General features: G+C 37.8%; 1 long non-coding RNA gene and 1 other non-coding gene across 2 annotated transcripts; one reads left to right on the top strand and one right to left on the bottom strand.

The window, feature by feature from the left end:
* Positions 1-16,689: 16,689 nt before the first annotated feature.
* Positions 16,690-16,796, top strand: LOC140699359 (U6 spliceosomal RNA). The gene has a single exon (XR_012077489.1). It is a non-coding gene; the product is annotated as a U6 spliceosomal RNA (small nuclear RNA).
* A 3,659-nt stretch (positions 16,797-20,455) lies between these two features.
* Positions 20,456-22,308, bottom strand: LOC140699254 (uncharacterized). Its single transcript, XR_012077291.1, has 3 exons — positions 22,134-22,308; positions 21,098-21,384; positions 20,456-20,710 (listed from the first exon to the last, which is right to left on the bottom strand). It is a non-coding gene; the product is annotated as an uncharacterized lncRNA (long non-coding RNA).
* Between the last annotated feature and the right edge of the window lie 648 nt (positions 22,309-22,956).

Genomic DNA, 22,956 nt, shown 5'->3' with positions numbered 1-22,956 from the left:
CTATAAACATGATGTAGCTAATGATCACAGAAAGCAAGGTCAGCTAGGAAATTTGAGATTTGTCTTTTCCAGTGTGAAAGTTAATCTTTTATGCTTTACTTAAAAAGCATTTTTTAAATTAGGGCTGTCAGCACCCTTTGGTATACGGGGTTCAGTAGATGCGTTCAGATATTCTAGACAATGAATCAGCGCAAAGACTGAGGTTTAGACAGTAGTTAAATGCGTTACCCGTGTGATCAGCATTCACATACTGCTATAGTGAACAACCTTAAAAGTGAGAACTTCATTAAAGCAACGAAAAGAGAGGGAAAAAATATCGCCACAGACTAGTGGAAGTTTTGTAACGTTTAAAAATGACAAAGGGCTATTCATGAGCATATTTTAAAAACCCCTATACTTTAATAAGAAAAACAACAAACTGACAACAGGTTGCACACAGCTCCCTGTAGGAGAAGCCATGCAGATGTACTCTTATGTGAATGGGGCTGGAGATGTAGAATTAGTTAGTCTTGCAAGTAACTCAGTTAAAAACAAATGCAAATGAGATACACTTCTAGAATATCTGAGTAAAAATCTTGGAAAACTGACTCTTCTATGAAGCAATGACAATGGCAAAATTTGTCAAAATTAACCTCTGTAGAACTCTGGAAATTAAATCAAGGCTTCCATCAATCCGAGGAATATTTATCTGAGAAAAAAAAACAGCTAAATCTCCATTAAAGATAGTGAGTTTGGTGAAATTGTAACTTGATCTACCCCATCCCTGTATCCTCACCTAAATGGTGGCCTTTCAAAACAATAGTCTCACAATCAAGTTAGGGGCAGAAGTGATTTAAAGTTACTCAAAAAATCCGTCCCCAGAGAGCTGTCACTATTTGACCTATCACAAACTCATGCTGTGCAAACAGCCTGTCCCCAGAGTGTGTGTGGAAAACAATCAGCAATGAGTATTTAACATTACAACTGCCTGAGGCAGTGGGACCAGTAGAGGCTAACTAGATGCTGACTAGGAAACTTAGAAGGCAAAATTGAGTAATGAGACGTTCTGGGGGTGAAGGTAGGGTTAAAAAGCTCCAAAAAATTCTGAGAATTGTAGAAGTCCGTACACATGTGTGGCACATGGCAAGGAAAGATCTGAGAAAATCTTAAACCTTCAACTCTGGCTGAACTTGAGGTTCTGCATAAGCAAGAATTAAAGGCTATGGAAGAGCTGCAAACTGCCTGCCGGTGCTGAGGGCATCCCTCAGCACACGGACACACAGCCACCTGGCAACAGCTCAAACGATTGGCTCCAGGCATTGAAAGAAATCACTATCCAATCATTATTACAGTGATGACAACTAGGCTTTCTGCACACACACTGATCTCATGGCCATGCATGATAAAGAATACAGACTTTACAGAATTTGTTCACGAAAGTAAATAAATAGCTGCAGCAGCAATGACAATGGAATCAATGATAAACCCTGGAGATGAGGAAAATCTGGCTTTCAGGTCTGCCACATTGTAATATTTTAAATGTCCAGTTTTCAACAGAAAATTACAAGGTGTACAAAGAGACAGAAAATTTTGGCCATAACAGAGGGGGAAAAGTAGTCAATAGAAACTCCCTGAGGAAGCCCAGACACTGGGCTTACTAGAAAAAGACATAAATAAGCAATTACACATATGTTCAAAAAGCTAACAGAAACCATGCCTAAAAAATTAACTTATGTGAACATCTCACTGTACAGAGAATATCAATAAATAAAATCTATATTAAAAACCAACTAGAAATTCTAGAGATACAAATATAATGACTAAAATGAAAACTTTAATAAGAGGTTTCTCTGTAGATATGAACTGGTTGAAGAAAAAGTCGTTAACTTAAAACTACTGAGATTATCCAGCCTGTGGAACAGAAAGGAAAAGGAATAAAAAAAAATGAACACTGTGTCAGAGATAGGTGGGACACCATCAACAATACCAATACACACATAATGGGAGCGCCAGAAGGAAGGAGAGAAAAAAAGTGGCAGAAATAATATATAAAGAAATAATGGCTGAAATCTTCCCAAATTTGATGAACACATTAATTTTTACATCCCAGCAGCTCAACATACTCCACGTGGTATAAACGTAGAGACATCTAAAGTAGGCACATCAGACTCAGTGTGTGAAAAGACAAGAACAAAGGACCTTGACAGCAGAAAGAGAAAAGGGGCTCAACATATAGAAAGGCTCCTCAGTAAGACAGTTGATTTCTCATCAAAAACCATGGAGACCAGAAGGCATTGGGATGGTATTGTCAAAGAGATAAAAGGAAAAGACTGTCACCAAGTATTTTATAGCCAGCAAAATGATCCTTCAAAAAAATTAAAGGAGAAATTGACACCCCTACAAAAACAAAATCTGAAAGAATACATTGCTAGCAGGCCTGCCCTACAAGAAATACAAAGGATAGTTCAGCAGGTGTAAATGAAAGGACAGTCGCCTGAAAAATAAAAAGCACTACTACTTGGGTAAAAAAATAAAACAGTATAAATAGAGTATAACATGTAAATGTTTTGTTCTATTTGATGTAAAGGACAACTGCATAAAACAATACTTATGAAACTGTATAGATGTGCTTATAATGCATAAAGGTGTAATTTGTATGACAGTGACAGCATGAGGAGGGGGAGGGAAAAGATTGATACCAAAGCAAAATTTTGGTGTACTATTGAAATTAAGTTGGCATTCATGTGAACTTGATTGCTTTAAAACAGATGTTAATTATAATCTCCAGGGCAGTGGAGAAGTTAGGAGGAGGAAGAGGAGGAGGAGGAGGAGAAAAAAGATAAAATAAACAACAAATTAAAATGGCACACTTGAAAATTCCTACATTGTACAAAAAAGTGTAGTAATAGAGGAATGGGGAAAAAAAGACATATAGAAAGCAGATAGCAGATGTAACTTCAACCTGATAAGAAATTACATTAATGTAAATGAATTAAACATTCTAATCAAATACTAAATGCAGAAATAAATGGAATAGAGAATAGATGAACAACAGAGAAAAATCAACAAAAAGAAAAGTTGGTTCTTTGAAAAGATCAACAATATTGACAAATTTTTAGCTAGTATTAAAAAAAAGAGAGAAGATTCAAATTACTAAAATGAGAAATGAAAGGAAGGATGTCACTACTGCCCTTACAAAAATAACAAGGAACATAAGGGAATACCATGGATAATTATATAGCCAATAAATGAGATAATCTGGATGAAATGGATAAATTCCTAGAAGGACATAAATGACTGAAGCCAATTCAAGGAGAAATAGAAAACTCAAATAATCCTACAGTAATTAGTGACGGAAATAGTAATCGAAAACATTCCCACAAGGAAATGCTAGGCCCGCAAGGCTTTGCTGGTGAATTCCATCAACGACTTAAAGAAAAAACAGAAACAAAAACAAAAAAGAAAACAATGCTTCACAAACTCGTCTAAAAATAAAGAGGAGGAAACACTTCCCAATTCATTCAATGAGACTAGTATCACACTGATACCAAAACCAGACAAAGGCATCACAAGAAAACTAAAGACTATCTCTTATGAATATAAATGCAAAAATCCTAAACAGAATACAAGCAAATCCAATCCAGTAACATATAAAATAGACCACAATTAAGTGGGATGTATCCAGGTATGCAAAGGCAGTTCAACATACAAAAGTCAATCCATGAAATATGCCATATTAATAGAAAAATGGATAAAAACTAGGAATAGAAGAGAACTTCCTCAACTTGACAGAGAACATCTTTGAAAAACCTGGAGCAAAGATCATACATAATGTTGAAAGACTGAATTATTTCCTCCCACAATCCACATTGTACTAGAGGTTCTAGTCAAAGCAACCAGACAAAGAAAATAAAGCCTCTAGATTAGAAAGAAAAGAATAAAACTGTTTTGATTCCAGATGACATGATATTATATATTGAAATCACAAGGAACCCACAAAGAATAAAAAGAGAGAAAAGAAAAAAAAATCCAATTAAAATTAATAGCCCAGTCTGACCAAAATTGTAAGACACAAATCAATATATAAAAAAGTAATTATATTTCTATACAACAGCAGTGAATAATCTAAAAATAAAATGAAGGAATCATTTTCATTTACAATAGCATCAAAAAGAATAAAATACTTAGGAATATTAACAAAAATATGTGGAATACTGAGAAAAATGTCTGAAACTTGTATATAGAAAACTAAAATACTACTGATAGAATTTAAAAATGACCTAAAATAAATGGAAAGCTCTTCTGTTTTCATGGATCAGAAGCCTTATTATTGTTAGGATGGCAAATGTCCTCAAAATGACCTATAGGTGCTATGCAACTCTGGCTTTCTGGCAGAAATGAACAAGCTGATCCTAAAACTAATATGGAAATGCAAGATACCCAGAATAGTCAAAACAATCTTGAAAAAAAACAAAGTTTTGAAGTTTCCAAATTCAATACTGACTAACAAAACTGTAATCCATACAGTGTGGTACTTGCATAAAGAACAGACAAATAGATTGAGAGAAAAGAATTGAGAGTCCATAAACAAACTCTTACACATAGCCATTTAATTTTTGACAAAGGTGCCGTGACAATCCAATGGGGAAAAATAATTTTTACTAAAATGATGCTGGGACGCCTGCACAAACACCTGGAAAGAAAGAGAACTGAACTTTTATCTTAACACCATTTATGAAACTTAACTGAAAATAAATCACAGACCTGAAACTATAAAACTTTTACAAAATGAACAATGAGAAAATCTTCAGGACTTTGGATTACAAATACTTGTAATAAATGACACCAAAAGCACAAACAACAAAAGAAAAAAATCAAGTAAACTGGACTTCAGTAAAATTAAAAACTTCTGTGCTTCAAAGGACTTCATCAAGAAAGTAAGAAGACAATCCACAGGATGGATGAAATTATTTCCAATATTTTCCCTGATAAGGGACTTTTATACAGAATAGACAAAGAAGACTTAAAATGTGACAATACAAAGACAAATACAATTAAAATGGGCAAAGAATTTGAATAGATGTTTCTCCAAAGAAGACATAAGAATGGGAAATAAGCACATAAAAAGATGTTCAACATCAGTAGGCATCAGGGAAATAGAAATCAAAGCACAATGACATGCCACTTCACACCAACCAGGATGACAAATATATATGATATATGATATATAAATATGTATCTATAAACCCGGTAATAAAAAGTGTTGGGGATGTGGAGAATCTGGATTACTCATACATTATTACTGGAAATATAAAATGGTGCAGTCCCTTTAAAAACTACTTTAGCAATACCTCAAAATGTTAAAAGTAGAATACATCCCAGAAATTCCATTTTTTTGATATATTCTCAAGAGAACTGAAAATATGTGTTCACACAAAAACTTATCCATGAGCATTTACAGCAGAATTATTCATCATCAACTGATGGATGGATTAGCAATGTGGAGTATTTATAACAATGGCATATTACTTGAACACAAAAAGGAATTTGGGTACTGGTATATGCTACACCATGGATGAGACTAGACAACGTCACACTAAATGAAAGACGACAATCAAAAAAGGCAGCATACTCTATGGTTCTACTTATATGAAATGCCCAGAACAGGCAAATCCGTAGAGGCAGAAAGAGTGGTGGCTGCTGGGGGCTAAAGGAAAGGAAGGTAAGGGACTGACTTACTAAAGGGTACTGGTTCCTTTTGGGGGTGATGGCTACAAAGCTCTGAAATGTACTTAAAACCCTAATGCACACTTTCAAAGGCTGCATTTTATGGTATGTGAATTATATCTCCATAAAGCTGTTATTCTTGAAGCTGAGTCCACCTATGGAGTAACTGGAACAGCACTGACTGCGGCATCTGGAGGGGGAGGGACCCACCGGCCCACCACGAAGGAGAGCAGCACCTGACCCAGTGTTGGAGGGGCACGATATTCTTGCCGATGGACACTGTGAGTAGCACAGATGAAGGGGCAAAAAGAGCAAGCTGAGTTCATGAAAAAGGGTGAAGACACAAAGACCGCTCAATAAAACCATTAAGAGCACACAGTCTCTAGGAGAACACATCTTTGTTTTTTAAATCTTTTTATATCTGTTTTATTTTCTATTACCTTTTTAATCTTTACTTTTTAAACATTTCTATATGTTTACAGTTCTCATTTCTTTTTTAATTCTCTTGGTTTTGATCTGTTATTGATTATTCACAGGTTTCAAATATTGTGTTTTGATTTTTTTCTTCTTTTTATTAAGGCTTTTAAAAGACATCTCAACTTGACTGCTATTCTGCTTCAATTTGCTCTTCTATTATTGATTATACACTGTTTTCAAACCTTCTTTTCCTCCATCCTTTAAAATTCTCTCTCTCTCTCTTTCATTTTTAAGTTATATTTCCACATAGGCTTTAGATAAATAAATAAACTCCTTTAAGGACCAAAATAGATAACTGATACCCCTTAAGCCACAGTGCCAGAGATATATGAGCAGTATGAAAAAGCAAAGGAAGTATTCCCAATTAAAAGAGCAAGAGAAATCCCCTGAAAGTACGATCAATGAAATAGACATTGATGGCCTACTAGATCAAGATTTCAAAAAAGAAGTGATCAAATTACTGAAGGAACTAAAAGAGATAGTGTTTAGAGACATAAAATATGTCAAAAACAAAATAGAATCTATAAAAGAAGAGCCAATTAGAATTGGTAAATTCATTGGCTGAAATGAGATCTGATCTAAAGGCTGTAAAAATCAGGCTAGATAATGCAGAGGAACAAATAAGTGACCTAGAAGACAGGACAACAGAAAGCACCCAATCAGAACAGCTGAGAGAAAAACAAATATAAAACAATGAAAACAATATAAGGAACCTATGGGATAATATAAAGCATGCCAATCTATGCAAAATAGGGGATCTAGTATGGGAAGAAAGAACAAAGGGGATGGAAAAGGTATATAAAGAAATCATGACTGAAAACTTCCCAAACCTAAAGAAGGAATCAGACACCCAAGCACAGGAGGCTCAGAGGTTCCCAAACAGGAAGAGCATAAAGAGACCCACACCAAGACATATCATAATCAAGATGGCCAGACTGAAGGATAAAGAAATGATCCTAAAGGCAGCAAGACAAAAACAAAGAGTGAGCTACAAGAGAAGGCTCTCAGCTGATTTCTCTACAGAAACACTACAGGCCAGAAGGGAGTGGCAAGATATATTCAAAGTTCTGAATGAAAAAAAGATGCAGCCTAGGATACTCTATCCAGCAAGGCTATCCTTTAGAATAGAAGGAGAGATATAGATTTTCACAGAGAAGCAAAAACTAAAAGACTTTAGCAACACTAAACCCATGCTAAAAGAAATATTGAAAGGTCTACTCTAAATAGAAAAGAAGTAGGATGCTACAGAAATGAGAACTTTAACTGGAAAGGTGATAACTACCATGAATTACAAATAGAATAAAGATGAAATTGTAAAAGAAGACATCTAACTCATTGAGTGGGAGAGGGAAGCAAGAAAATATAGAGTATTTTTTCTTTCTTCTTCTTCTTCTTTTTTTTTAAATTTTTTGTTCTCGGTAGGATGGGTTTGAGATTACATTACTATCAGTTTAGAACACACAGTTAGAGTAATTGGTTAACAGACTTACAAAAAAGTGTAACCACAAGCCAAAAACTTACAAGTGAGTCACAAAAACTAAATACAATCCAAGATAATACAAAGGAAAATTACCATACCACAAAAGGAAGAAGAAAGCAACAGAGAAGAAATACAAAATCATCTGCAAAAATAAGTTCAAAATAGCAATAAACACTCATCTATCATTAATTACTGTAAATGTTAATGGACTAAATGCTCCAGTCAAAAGACAGAGTGGTAGACTGCATAATAAATCAAGAACCTTCAATACACTGCATATAAGGGACATGCTTTAGGGAGAAGGACACATACAGATTGAGAGTGAATGGACGGAAAAGGATAATCCATGAAAATGGAAACGACAAAAAAGCAGGTGCAGCAGTACTGATTTCAGACAAAATGGACTTTAAAAGAAAGGCCATAAAGAAAGATAAAGAGGGACATTTTATAATGATTAAAGGAGTGATACAAGATGAAGATATTACACTCGCTAATATATATGCACCCAATATAGGAGCACCAAAGTACATACAAGAATTTCTAACAAAGATAAAGGGGGATATTGATGGGAATACAATCATAGTTGGAGATTTTAACACTGCATTAACATCACTAGACAGATCTTCCAGACAGAAAATAAACAAGGCAACAGAGAAATTAAATACTACAATAGAAAAACTAGATTTGGTGGATATTTTCAGAGCTTTACACCCCCCAAAAATAGAATATACATTCTTTTCAAGTGCACATGGAACATTTTCCAGGATCGATCATGTACTTGGACACAAAAGAAACCTCAACAAATTTAAGAAGATAGAAATTATCTCAAGCATCTTTACTGACCACAATGCCATGAAACTGGAAATCAACAACAGAGAAACAAAGGAGAAAAAAAGAAAAGCATGGAGATTAAGCAGTATGTTATTGAAAAAACAATGGATCAATGAGGAAATCAAAGCTGAAATTAAAAAATACCTTGAGACAAATGATACTGAAAGCACAAGCACTCAAAACCTATGGGACACAGCAAAGGCAGTGCTAAGAGGGAAGTTTATAGCGATACAGGCCTTCCTCAAAAAAGAAGAACAATCTCAAATAAACAAGTTAACCCACCACCTGAATCAATTAGAAGAAGAAGAACAAAAAGCCCCAAAAAGCAGCAGAAGGAAAGAAATAATAAAGATCAGAGAGGAATTAAATTCAATAGAGATTAACAAGACCATAGAAAAAATCAACCAAACCAAAAGCTGGTTTTTTGGAAAAGTAAATAAAATCGACAAACCTCTGGCCAAACTCACAAAGAAGAAAAAAGAGAGAGCACAAATTAGCAAAATAAGAAAGGAAGATGGAGAAATTACAACAAACAAAATAGAAATACAGAATATCATACGAGAATATTATGAAAAACTATATGGAACCAAACTGGATAACCTAGAGGAGATGGACAAGTTTCTGGAAACATACTGTCCACCAAAACTGAATCAAGAAGAAACTGAACACTTGAACAACCCGATCACTAGAAAGGAAATAGAAATCAATTAGAAACCTCCCTACAAATAAAAGTCCAGGACCGGATGGCTTCACCGGAGAATTCTACCAAACATACAAAGAAGAACTCATACCAGTCCTTCTCAAACTCTTCCAGATGATTGAATAGGAGGGAATACTCCCAAACTCATTGTATGAAGCCACCATCACCCTGAGACCAAAACCAGGCAAAGACACTACAAAAAAAGAGAATTATAGGCCAATATCACTGATGAACATAGACGCCAAAATCCTCACCAAAATTTTAACAAATAGAATCCAACAACACATAAAAAAGATTATACATCATGACCAAGTGGGGTTCATCCCAGGGACACAAGGCTTGTTCAATATATGCAAATCAATCAGTGTAATACATCACATCAACAAGAGAAAGGACAAAAACCACATGATCATCTCAATCGATGCAGAAAAAGCATTTGATAAAATTCAACACCCATTTATGATAAAAACTCTCGTCAAAGTGGGTATAGAGGGAACATATCTCAGCATAATAAAAGCTATATATGACAAACCTACAGCCAGCATAGTTCTCAACGGTGAAAAACTCAAAAGCTTCCCACTAAAATCTGGGACAAGACAAGGATGCCCACTATCACCACTCCTATTCAAGAAAAAAAAAAGACATTTTATGATTAAAGGAGCAATACAAGATGAGGATATTATAATCATTAATATATATGCATCCAACATGAGCACCTAAGTACATAAAACAACTACTAACAGAGATAAAAGGGGAAATTGATGGGAATACAATCATTGTCAGAAATTTTAACACCACATTAACATCACTAGACAGATCTTCCAGACAGAAAATAAATAAGGTAACAGAGAAATTAAATGATACAAGAGAAAAATTAGATTTAGTATATATTTTTGAGAGCATTACAACCCCCCAAAGTAGGATATACATTATTTTCAAGTGCACGTGGAACATTTTCTAAAATTGGTCATGCACTTGGTCACAAAAGAAGCCTCAACAATTTTAAGAAGATAGAATTTATCTCAAGAATCTTTATTGACCACAAAGCCATTGAAACCAGAAATTAACTACAGAGAAACAAAGGAGAAATAAAGGAAAGCATAGAGATTAAACAACATGCTATTAAAAAAATCAATGGGTCAATGATGAAATCAAAGTTGAAATTAAAGAATACCTTGAGACGAAAATGAAAACACAACCACACAAAACTTATGGGACACAGCAAAACAGTGCTAAGGGGAAAGATTAGGGTGATACAGGCCTTCCTCAGAAAAGAACAATATCAAATAAACAATCTAACCCACCAGTTAAAAGAACTAGAAACAGAAGACCAAAAACACCCAAAAGTCAGCAGAAGGAAGGAAATAATAAAGATCAGGGAGGAAATAAATAAAATAGAGTTTAAAAAAAAAGAAAATAATCAATGAAACCAAAAGCTAGATTTTTGAAAGAGTAAATTAAATCGACAAACCTCTGGCCAAACTCACAAAGAAGAAAAAAGAGAGAGCACAAATTTGCAAAATAAGAAAGGAAAATGGAGAAATTACAACAAATAACATAGAAATACAGAATATCATATGACAATATCATGAAAAACTACATGGAAAAAAATGAATAACCTAGAGGAGATGGACAAGTTTCTGGAAACATATAGTCCACCAAGACTGAATGAAGAAGAAACCGACCACTTGAAGAAACCCATCACTAGGAATAAAATCGAATTAACAATAAAAGAAAACCTTCCTACATATAAAAGTTCAGACTGGACAGCTTCACTGGGGAATTCTACCACACATACAAAGAATAACTCATACCCGTCCTTCTCAAACTCTTCCAGAAGACTGAAAAGAAGTAATATTCCCAAACTCATTCTATGAAGCCACCACCACCCTGATAACAAAACCGGGCAAAAACACCAGCAAAGAAGAGAATTACAGACCAATATCACTGATGAACAGAGATGCAAAAAGTCCTTACCAAAATACTAGCAAATAGAATCCAACAGCACATAAAAAAGATTATATATCATGCTCAAATGGGGTTCATCTCAGGGACACAATGGTGGTTCAACATATGCAAATCAATCAATGTAATACTTCACATCAACAAGAAATAGGACAAAAACCACATGATCATCTCAAAAGATGCAGAAAAGCTTTTGATAAAATTCAACACCCATTTATGATAAAAATTCTCACCAATGTGGGTATTGAGGGAACATAACTCAACATCATAAAAGCTATATATGGCAAACCTACAGCCAGCAGAGCACTCAAGGGTGAAAAACTCAAAAGCTTCTCACTAAAATCTGGGATAAGACAAAGATGCCCACTATCACCACTCCTATTCATCATAGACATGGAAGTCCTGGATAGAGCAATCAGGCAAGTAAGAAAAGTAAAAGGGGTCTAAATTGTAAAAGAAGAGGTAAAAGTGTCACTATATGCAGATGACATGATACTATATCTAGAAAACCCTAAAAGGTCCACACAAAAGCTACTAGAACTGATCGAAGGAGTTATCAAGGTAGCAGGTTACAAGATTAATGTTCAAAAATCAGTAGCATTTCTTTACACTAATGATCAATCAACAGAAAAAGAAGTGAAGAAACAATCCCCTTTAAAATAGCACCCAAAGTAATAAAATATCTAGGAATAAATCTAACCACAGAGGTTAGAGAATTATACACAGAAAACTATAAACCATTGGTGAAGGAAAATAAAAAAAAAATTTAAAAAATGGAAAGGTATCCCATTCTCTTGGATTGCAAGAATCAATACTGTTAAAATGGTCACACTGCCCAAGACAATCTACAGATTTAATGCAATCCCTATCAAATTACCCCAGACATATTTCATAGAACTAGAACAAATCACAATAAAATTTATATGGAACCAATAAAGATATAGAATTTCCAGAGCATTACTGAAGGAAAAAAGAAAGAGCCTGGAGGAATAACTCTCCCAGACTTCGGACAATACTATAGAGTTACAGGCATCAAGACACCATGGTATTGGTACAAAAACATACATATAGACCAATGGAACAGAATAGAGAGCCCAGAAATGAACTCACAAACTTTTGGTCAACCAATCTTTGAGAAAGGAGGCAAGAATATACAATGGAATAAAGACAGTCTCTTCATGAAGATAAACATAAGACAAGATACAATAAACCTCCTGGAAGAAAATACAGGCAAAATATCTTACATACATGTCAGAAATATTCCCCTAGGGCAGTCTACACAAGCAATAGAAATAAAAGCAGGAATAAACAAATGGGACCTAAAGAAACTTACAAGCTTCTGCACAGCAAAGGACACCATAAGTAAAACAAAAATACAACCTACAGAATGGGAGAACATTTTTGCAAATGAAACTGACAAAGGTTTGATCTCCAGAATATATAAGCAGCCCATATGACTTAATAAGAAACAACCAAATAACCCAATCCAAAAATCGGCAGAAGACCTAAACAAGCATTTCTCCAAGGAAGACATACAAATGATCAATGGGCACAGAAAAAAAGTCTCAGTTTCACTAATTATAAGAGAAATGCAAATCAAAACTACAATGAGGTATCACCTCAAACCAGTCAGAATGGCCATCATTCAAAAATCCACAAATGTCAAATGCTAGAGAGGCTGTGGAAAAGGGGGAATCTCCTACACTTCTGGTGGGAATGCAGTTTGGTGCAGCCACTGTGGAAAACAGTATTGAGATTCCTCAAAACACTAGGAATAGAATTGCCATATGACCCAGGATTCCCGCTCCTGGGCATATATCCTGAAGGAACCCTACTTCAAGATGACACCTGCACGCCAATGTTCATAGCAGCACTATTTACAATAGCAAAGGCATGGAGACAGCCTAAATGTCCATCAACGGATGACTGGCTAAAGAAGTGATATATTTATACAATGGAATACTACTCGTCCATAAAAACTGAAAATATAGGGCCACTTGCAACAACATGGATGCTCCTGAAGAATGTTATTCTAAGTTAAGTAAGCACGGTAACAAGGTATAAAGAGAAGTTACCTCCAGGTACAGTTATTTTGATTAAAATATCCATACAGAAAGCAAGTCACCCCCACGACTGCTGCCAGGTTGAGCATCTGAGAGTAATAGCCCAGCCAAGCAAAGTAGATTCCGACCTTCTCTCCGTAGAAATTCCTGCAGAAAGACAAAAGGTAGTTTCAGAAGACACACATAATCTCTCTGTAACTTCATCCTCATGTTAATTTCTTTTGTCTTTTTTTTTGTGGAGGGGGCATAATTAGGTTTATTTATTTGTTTTTAAATGGAGGCATTGGGGATTGAACCCGGGACTTTATGCATGCTAGGCATGCACTCTACCACTGAGCTATACCCTCCCTCCATCATATTAATTTCTGATTCTAAGTCAAGGGGGATTTAAGGTTAAACCTCTGACTCAATTCACACTTAAAACATATGCGTTTTCATAGCATCCTTCAAATTCTACCATGAAATAAGTATTTTATGTATTAAGGAAGTACGCATAACTGGTTCACCTGCTGAAGAGAGATAAATGAGAACAGAGCAAAGGAGGGGAAGAGGCCGACTCTGGAGCAGATGCAGGGGATCATCACCACTCACTGGACAGTCAGGCACATTCAACAAATCCCCCCAAAGTTCATTCTAAACAGGCTTGACACAAGTGGACATCAACAAGTGGCTCAGTCATCTGCTCCTGCCTTATTTCGGGAACTTCCCTGGAGCAAATGCATCGTAAACCACAGATAATAAGGAAATGTCTGATAATGATAACAACTGGGAGTGCAATTTCTCTCTGACAAAATATTTATAAAACTCATTGTGAGAATGGGAGAGGGCAGGAGGGATGTGACTGAGGATGGTACTGCCCTGTATTCTTTGTATCTAGCACGTCTGTTATTCCTCGGTTTTAAAAACTCTTCAATGTTTCTCAGTTAATCTGGAGTAGATGGAACAGGCCAGGGAGGCAAGATTAGAAGAAAGAAGGTAGGGCATGAAGCGGTTCCAGGCTGGTCCTGAAAGGGAGACAGACGCAGACAGGCAGACACAGACTGTTTAGGAATGAGGCGGAACAATCAGACGGCGGCTCAGGTGTGTCTTGCTGTTGCTGAGACTTCCGTCAACTGGCTCATTACTGACTCGGCAGTGCTTGGTAAAACCTGTGGATTTCTTCAGCTCTGAGTTCTCTCTGAGGCTTCCGGCTCAGTCTGGAGCTTCCCCCCTAGGGGGGACTCAGCTCTGAGAACAGCCTGGAGTCCTGGGAAACTTCAAGCACGAACCCCCTTGGGCTGGATCAGCGCTCACAAGGCTGCTGTGAGACCAGCTCCATCGTCAGAGACCTGGGCGTGGACCATTCCATGGGGAAAAGGGCTGAGCCCGATGCCAAATCAGATAGGAGAGACAAAGTGTGTTCATTCTCATGTGACTGGGCTTTGTGGCCTGGCTCACAGATGGCAGGCTCAGGATGGTGTCTGGCAGAGAAAACCCTCGCAATGGGTTTGAGATGTCTTGGACTCTTTCTTGTTAAGCTTTTTGTAATACATTCTGATCAACTTTCCGTCCTGAAAATGCCACATTCAAAACTGAAAGAATGTTAGAAGCTGCCTGCTCCAACTGCCCAATGGTAAACACACCCTGCTACAGTTAGAGAGCTGGTCAGGCAGCCTCTGCCTGAATTTTAACAGTGACGGGGAGTTCGTTATTTACAAAGGTTACATGTCGGTAAGAAGGTCAGACAGAATTTTTGAACCTTAAACAGATATCTGCCCCCTAGTCCTTGCTGAAAGGCTAGGAATAATGAGAATCCCTTCAAATGTAGTTTGTCTGATTGTTATCCCTCTCTGTCAAAAACACCCCAATTCTTAATATCAAATTTTCAAAATTCAGCTTTGATTTCTTTTTATCAAAGTTACACCATACATTCATTAAAGAGTCAAACAGTTCTCAAACACCGATTGTAAAAAGGAGCAGTTCCCAACCACCGCCTCATTTCCTGGCCAGAAGCAACCACGTTCAGCTCCTACTGCTGACTCCTGGAATAATTACTCCCTATCTCTGACTAATATCCTTGTAACGCAGCCTACTGACTTTTTCAGCTTTATGTATCACCTATTTAACTTTCTATTTTGGAAAATGAGGACTAAGCTCTCTTTCAAACCCCATCTCATCTACACATCCAAAACTTCATTCTTCCAACCTTTTGATACAATTACATTATAATTATGATCAGCTCAGTAGCCTTGCTTTGCATTATTAGCTCTCTGTACAGACTGCTCACAGCTGTAGCAAGTTGGCTGCTAGGCTTACTTTTTTCTTCCCTACTTTGTTTTACCTGGAGTTAATAATTGTCTTGGTGGTTCATAGATTAGATTTCTGTGCACTTGACAATTCAACCCCAGACCTTACCCTAATGAAAAACTTTCTCAATACTTTCCAATACATTGTCTACAAACTTCATCTCCTTGAATAAATCTCTTCAGATCTCCTTCAATCTTGATTAACGTCATGCTAGTCTTGTCACAGACCTCAAGGGGCCACTAGTGGGAAGCAACAAAGGGAAAACATGGACCAGGGGCAGGGAACAGATCAACATATTTTCCTTAGCAAAACATACTTAAAATAGTGGGAAAATTGTTTTCTTTACAAACACACACACAAATCCCAAAAGCCCATAAAGAATGATTAAAGAGCCATCAAACTCATTGCCCTGCCATCAAATTCTGTATAACAAAACAAAAATAACAGAAGGAAAATATATAAATATGAACCTCAAGGGAGATCGGGTACACTCAGTGGCAGCGTGTGTGCTTAGCATGAATAAGGTCTTAGATTCAATCTTCAGTACCTCCATTAGAAAAAAATTTTAAAAAGAAAAGAAAAATGTATCAACTTCAAATATTTACATATGTACAAACATCCTCTTTTAAAACTGTGCTCTACAGGATAACTCGGGTTAATGAGAAAATGCCTCTTCATGACTGTGATCCTGCTGATAATTGAGGGAGGAAATTAGTGTATGACCACAAGAAATAAAATTCCTTATAAAATAATGATCCCAGGTGACAATCATTATTGGCTGCTGTCATCACAAAAAAGAGAGTCAACTGGAAATTATGTACCTTATGACAGGAGTACAAAACTTCACATAACAAGTATTCTTGCACAAAGTTGAACCTCAATCAGATCAAGATTTTAGGGGAGGATCAAATCACTTAGCTAAAGCAAATACATAGGATGGAGAAAGAAGTCTAACACCACGGGGGGCAATGAAATCAGCCAAACAGGAAATAGAGAAAACCCTCAGGAATTTCAAGGAAAATGAGAAACAGGAAAATTTTAGATTAGAACCCACTTGAGAGATATGCAAGCTGCAATGTCTGAACCTAGTCTGGATCCCGATTTCAACCCCAAAACTACTTAAAAGTGTATTTTTGTGACAATCAGGGAATTACTTTGTAACCCTAAATAAAAAAGGAATAGTGCTCGCTTCGGCAGCACATATACTAAAATTGGAACGATACAGAGAAGTTTAGCATGGCCCCTGCGCAAGGATGACACGCAAATTCGTGAAGCGTTCCATATTAAAAAAAAAAAAGGAATATTCCAATTGTATTTGAAAGAGACCTTGTCATTTCACTAATGAAAAGTTAAGCTATGTAGTATTGTCTTCAAAATGATCCCATAATGGGGGAGAGGAGGAGTTGGAGATGAAAGATGCAACAACAGTGACTCTGAGTTTTTAATTCTGGAGCTGGGTGACTGCTACAGGCAGACTGGCTGTGCTGTTCTCTCTACTTCTGTAAATGTTTGAATCTTTCCATAAAATGTGAAACAAACAAAAATACTTCAGTGTTTTAAAACCCTCACTTTGAAGGTTAAGAGGTTTGCCCAAGTAGGTGGGCACCTGCATGGGGCACTGAGATTAGGAAGATCAGGCACCTGGCTCCAGGCCGACCTGGTGCTACCTTGACCCTCTTCTCCTCACCATCCACAGCCAGCCCATAACTGCATCCTGTCAGCTCCACTTCCCAAACGAATTCCTCCCTGGCTCCCACCATCTCTCATCTGGCTCAATCCAAGGGCCTCCTCCCCGGCCTCCCTGCTTCCTGGGTCCCTGCAATTCATTCTCCACATTATCTTTGCAAAATGTGAGTGAGAGGAAATTACTTTAGTGCTTAAACTATCATGGCTGCTTCTCACTGCGCTTAGAGTCTACACTCCTTTCCGTGCTCCTGATGCCCTTCTAAACCTCGCGTCTCATCCCTCTCACCAGCGCTGGCTCCAGTGTCTCCTCAAACCTGCTGAGCACATTTGTGCCTCGGGGCCAATGGACAAGCTGCCTCTATTCCTGGGGCGACTTTTCCCAGATTCTCAAAGTCCAGCCTCCTTATCACCATCTCAGCTCACATGTAACCTACTCAAAGATAGCTTTCTTGACTGACTTCCCCCCAAGTCTCCCATCTCAACACTGTGTTATTTCCTTCATTTCAATGTGACATTGTTTCCTTATTCGCCCGATAATTATTGTTTGCTCGGTTGTCCTTGACCTCCCTCCCCCCAGCAGCCTTGCCCAAACAGCATAAGCTCCCGGGGAGCAGCCGGCACTGCTGCTCTGAGGAGACACATGCTGAGCGCGACATTACAGTCACGTGGTGTAGTGAACCGGTGTCGAACAGCAGATACAGCAAAGCAGTGAGAATTTCTCTCTTATTTTATAATTTAAGTGAAAACTTACATTTACTCCTGTTTAATGAAGAATTTGGTAGATCTTTGGTCCCAGTTCCTGTAGGGCAACACTTAAAGCCTTGAAATTTCCCAAGATAGGATTGTCTTTGCTATTCATGGTGGAACCTTGGATGGCTTGTGTTCATGGGATGACTCAGGATGGGGATTGGCCAGCCAGAGGCATCAACCATGTGATTAGAGGAATGGGGCTTTGAGCTTTGTGACAAGTGAGTGACCACCAGGAGAGGAAGGGGCTCGGTGGTTAGGGCTAAGGAAAGGTTTGACTTAAATTTAGGGTTTGGGTTAGCCATGTCGGTAGTGACCCAATAAATCATGTCTTTGTTATAAGGCCTCCAGTAAAAACTTGGGGCAACAAAGCTCAGAACTCCTGTGAGCTTCCTGGTTGGTAACACTCTTGGAGGACTGTCACCCTCAGATGCCATGAGGGCAACCCTGAGCCCTTCCCACTGGAGTGCTCTCCATAACAGCTCACCTGATGAGATCTAAGGGCTGCTTTTTGTCTATGCTTCGAGGAGGATCTCATTCCCTATACAGAAAGCCCTGTTCGCTGGGGCAGTTGAGGTCCTCTGACGGAGGCTGAAGTTGCACTGGGAAGCAGAAGCAAACAGGTGAGCGTCACTATCACCACGTGATCACATGTTCTGTTGATAAAATGTGGTGCTAACACTTCGTGGTCATTTGTAAATAAGGGGCCATCACTTGCCAGAAGGGATGGAGGTACCATATAATTTTTCATAATTTTCACCCAGGATTAATACTAACCCCTTGAGGGTCATTTGCAAATATGGGTGGAAAGGAACGCTTGGATGTTACAGTCCTGGGGCCACCGTGGGTACCTGGGGAGAGCCTTGCAGATGCTTAATGTCCTGCAACCTGGCCAGTCTTCCACAGCAAAAAAACTAGGCCACCCAAGTGCCCAAACTGCTGCAGTGGAGGGACACCTGACGGTCCAGCCCCCTCCTTGGACACCCAGAGGAAGCTGGACTCTGGCTGGTTGGGGGCAGGGTCAATTCTAAAACCCAGCCTTTTTTGTCCCCACAATTCAGTAGTCATTCGGTGACAGCACATGGAATATAAACAACAAAGAAACTTGACATGAGGTTATATATTTAGCTTACTCAAGAAACAAAATTTAAATCCAGTCATTCTCCTTCCCACCTGACCTACTTTCCTTTCTCCTGTACTAGCACCAGATTGTTACCCACCCAGCCTTAACAAGGGTCCTGACTCCACTTACCTCCTTCCCAAACACCATATGAGATGATTCCTAAGCCTGGATGTGGGACCAGCAATTACAACAGGCTTTAGTGGAAAAGAACTGTGTGCACAGATGCCAACTAAACACTGTAGAATCCTGGTGTCCCACATTAGTAATCATGACAGCTGTTTGCAAGTGTCCCCAAAGTTCATTTAAGACTCTCACTGCTAATTTTGCTGGGACATAAATATGAAACATGTGGACAGCTTGGCTGCACTGCTATGCTGGGTCTCTGATCCAGGAAGCTCAGTGTCTGCTCCCTGCACCCAGCTCCCTGTTGTGTTCATGCATGTGCATCAAGCAGCTGTTTAGTGTCCATTTTAATATCTTAAACAGTGCATTTCAGTATTGCCTTCATCCACAAAAACGTGTACCACACAGTAGTAACGATCAATCTTAGTATTTGCTTTCTTTGGTCTTAGAGTCAGATAAATAGATAGCAAAGATAACAAAGTCATAGAGGGCTATAATATAGTATTTCCTTTATTCCAATGACAGTATTTATTTAAAGAGCTTAGATATAACATCCTTGTATTTATGGCATCATTAAGCGTCTGAAGCTGTTACATTATAAGCACTTCATTTCAAGTGAGATGTTATCAGTTAGAGAAGCACTGCTGAATTTGAGGGGTTGCTGTCATCTCAGACGCAGTCCCTAAAAAATGTCAGCACTCTGCAGTATTGCCATCATGACAAGAACCCAGACAGATGAAATTTGGAAAGTCCTGTGTCTTTCTAGTGCACAGACAGAAAATGGTATTTCAGAGGGAAAAGCCTGAATTACAGAAAATGATAAATGAAATGGTCTAACATGCATTTCCGTTACAAAGAACTAATACTTCTTTGGTTGATAATAACATCTGTCAGTAATTATGAAAAGAGCTGACAGATGCATAGTACTTAATATTAGGCAGGGCTGTTCTAACATTGACACAGATTCATTAATCCCCATAGCAACTCTACGAGGTGGGTACTACAATTTTCCCCATTTTATTGATGAGGTTCTTGATAAACACAGAGGCTAAATAACATTTACAAGGTCGACAGCGAGAAACCAGCACAGGTGTTCCAGCTTGAGTCTACGCTCTTGGCCACTTCTCTTTTTTTTTTTTTTTTTTTTGGTGGCGGGGAGATAATAAGGTAATTCTGGTGGGGGGTGGGGAGGTAATTAGGGTTATTTGTCTATTTTAGAGGTGTTGGGGGCTGAACCCAGGACCTTATGCTTGCTAAGCATGCACCCCATCACTTGAGCTGTACCCTCCCCTCTCGAGTCTAAGCTCTTAGCTGCTAATCGTCACTGTCCCACATGGTAACTCTGGGGGAACTACAGTTCATTCATTCACTCGTTAAACTCAGCCTTCCCGGTGCCTGGGATTCAGCAGTGAACAAGACAACATGGTTCCAGCCTTAAATGAGCTTGTCACCTCCTGACATATTATCTTCATTTTTCCCAGGAAGAAACAAGGTCAAGAAGATTAGCCTTTTCCTGTGAACACCTGAGGAGACATGAGGTGCTTTATTTCATTTCTGCCATTTGACTTACACCATGGGGAGGGAAAGCTGCCTTGCAGATCCTGGAGCTCACAAGCTTATAAATCCCGATTTTTTTTTAACAGTGTCCTTTACTTGATACTTGATCTGAGAAAGGATGAAGTAAACCTAAAAAGATTCTAAGAGAGCGTGTGGTTTATACAAGGTAACTAACCAGCCACTGTTTACTATCCTAACAGGAATCTGTAGGCATATTTGTGTTCTTTCTCTTTTTTCCTTTTTATGGGCAGCTTTTAAAAACCAAACCAAACCAACCAAATCAAATCAATGATAATTCAACAGCAGGTTCTAAATCACCCCCAAGACAGCAACTAAACTCGGTTTAGACTTACGATGCAGCTTCTGGTGGTTGGATTGGAGAATGTATCTCTATCCTGAATATAAAAGCCATTCACGCAGCTCTTCTCAAATAGGGCAATGAAAAGCTCTTGTTCCAGTTGTTGATATTTTCATCCACATGGAGGACTTTCATAAAACAGCTGAAGTTATCAGAGGCTGAGGACCGGGTTATCAGATGATTGGGCTTCAGAGGCAATATTATGTGCAGTATCTCAGCGTATGTACAGAACACCTCCCACAGGGTGTGTACTTTTGCAGATACAAGCTTGTCATCCAAAACCTATATTGGGAGAATGAAAACACAAACCAGGAAACTATTTTCACATTTTTAGTACACAGATTTTTCTTACGTTGCTGGTAGTTAAAGCACTTGTGTAAACACACACACATATGGCACTGGTAAAAGTGAAGATATAATAAAAATAGGTTTGCAAACCATCATACATTTTTGTCTTAAAGATAATTTCTTCATTGAAATTACTGAAAAGTTATTTAAAATCCTTACAGTTCATTCATAAAATAACCAATGTTTTAGATGAAGAAAAGCAAACATGTTAATTTTTGGTCCAAATTAGTAACTAAAAATAGAAACACCAAAATATTCTTTGCAGTGGTATTGTAATGACAATTTTTTAAATTTCTGAAACCTAGGACTATTTACATATCTGTTCAATATAGTGTTAAACAGCCATTAAAAGGGGTTTAAAAGAATTATATTTATTGATATGGAATGTATAATAAAAGGAGAAAGCAAAAATTATGTGAAATAATAACTTTCCTTTTTGGAAGGGAAAATATCTTCATTTGAACAAAAAAAAGTGTTTAGAAGGATTTTAAGATTCTTTATTTATAATTAAGGTAGAGATGATTTTGAATTCCACTATTCTTTCATTTTCAATTTTGTGGGGTAAATTTTTATAATAAAAAAATCTTTAAAAGTGTTCTTGCATAAATACCATAATAGATATATTTATGACTACATTCTCTGGCTATTAAAAAAGATCTCCTAGCTTTGGATCTGAAACATACATTCCATAATGCAGATTCTGACTGACTCGCCTCCCAGCCCACAGATAAGGCACGGCTAGTGTGACATGTTTCAAATATCATTCCAGGTAACATGCAGGCTCCCAGCCAATGGCTGCAAAGGGACTGACACCGATCTGGTTGCTCCCAGCTGCAGACCATCACAGAAGAGGTTAGATTCATTGGCTCATGTTTTCTCTGTCAAAAGAAATCAGAAAATGTTAGGCTTTTACTTTCACCAAGGGAACAAGAAGTTGTTTGTTTTTTTATGCAAAAAGTAACAACAAACCAATTTGAACCTGATGAAAAGACATTTGCTCAAAACAGTACAGCAGCAATGAAGGTGCTCTGGCTGGCAGGGACTTATTGGATTCCCGTGAGTGCTGGACTCCTCACATGGATTTCCCTTGGCAATCCAGAAGGCCTGTGATTGTCCCCATGGGTTTGTGGCCATATATGGCACACAAAAGTCTCTGGCTTTGCCACAGTTTCAAAGCCTTTTTTGGCTTATGAGAAGTTTTGCACTCAAATGGAGTTTTCTTGAGACCACACACTGATGTCATTTACCAGAGTTACACTCCAGATCTGACATTCTAGACTCTTAAAATCTTGCATATATTCAAATGGTTCAGGTTTGGATGTGTATTCACCTCTGGATGCCTGGACCAAATTCGATAAAGCCACCCGGACATGTTCAGCAAAATGCAAAGAAATTTTTCTCTCTGCAAGACTGAAATGTCTGTGAAGCTATAAAAACTTCTGCATCTACAAAATTAGGGAACCAACTCATCAATAACCTATCTATCCATAATGCATGGACATTTAA

This window comes from Vicugna pacos, chromosome 1, assembly GCF_048564905.1.
Source record: "Vicugna pacos chromosome 1, VicPac4, whole genome shotgun sequence".
Taxonomy (NCBI): domain Eukaryota; kingdom Metazoa; phylum Chordata; class Mammalia; order Artiodactyla; family Camelidae; genus Vicugna; species Vicugna pacos.
This window is presented reverse-complemented; position numbering and strand designations above follow the sequence as displayed.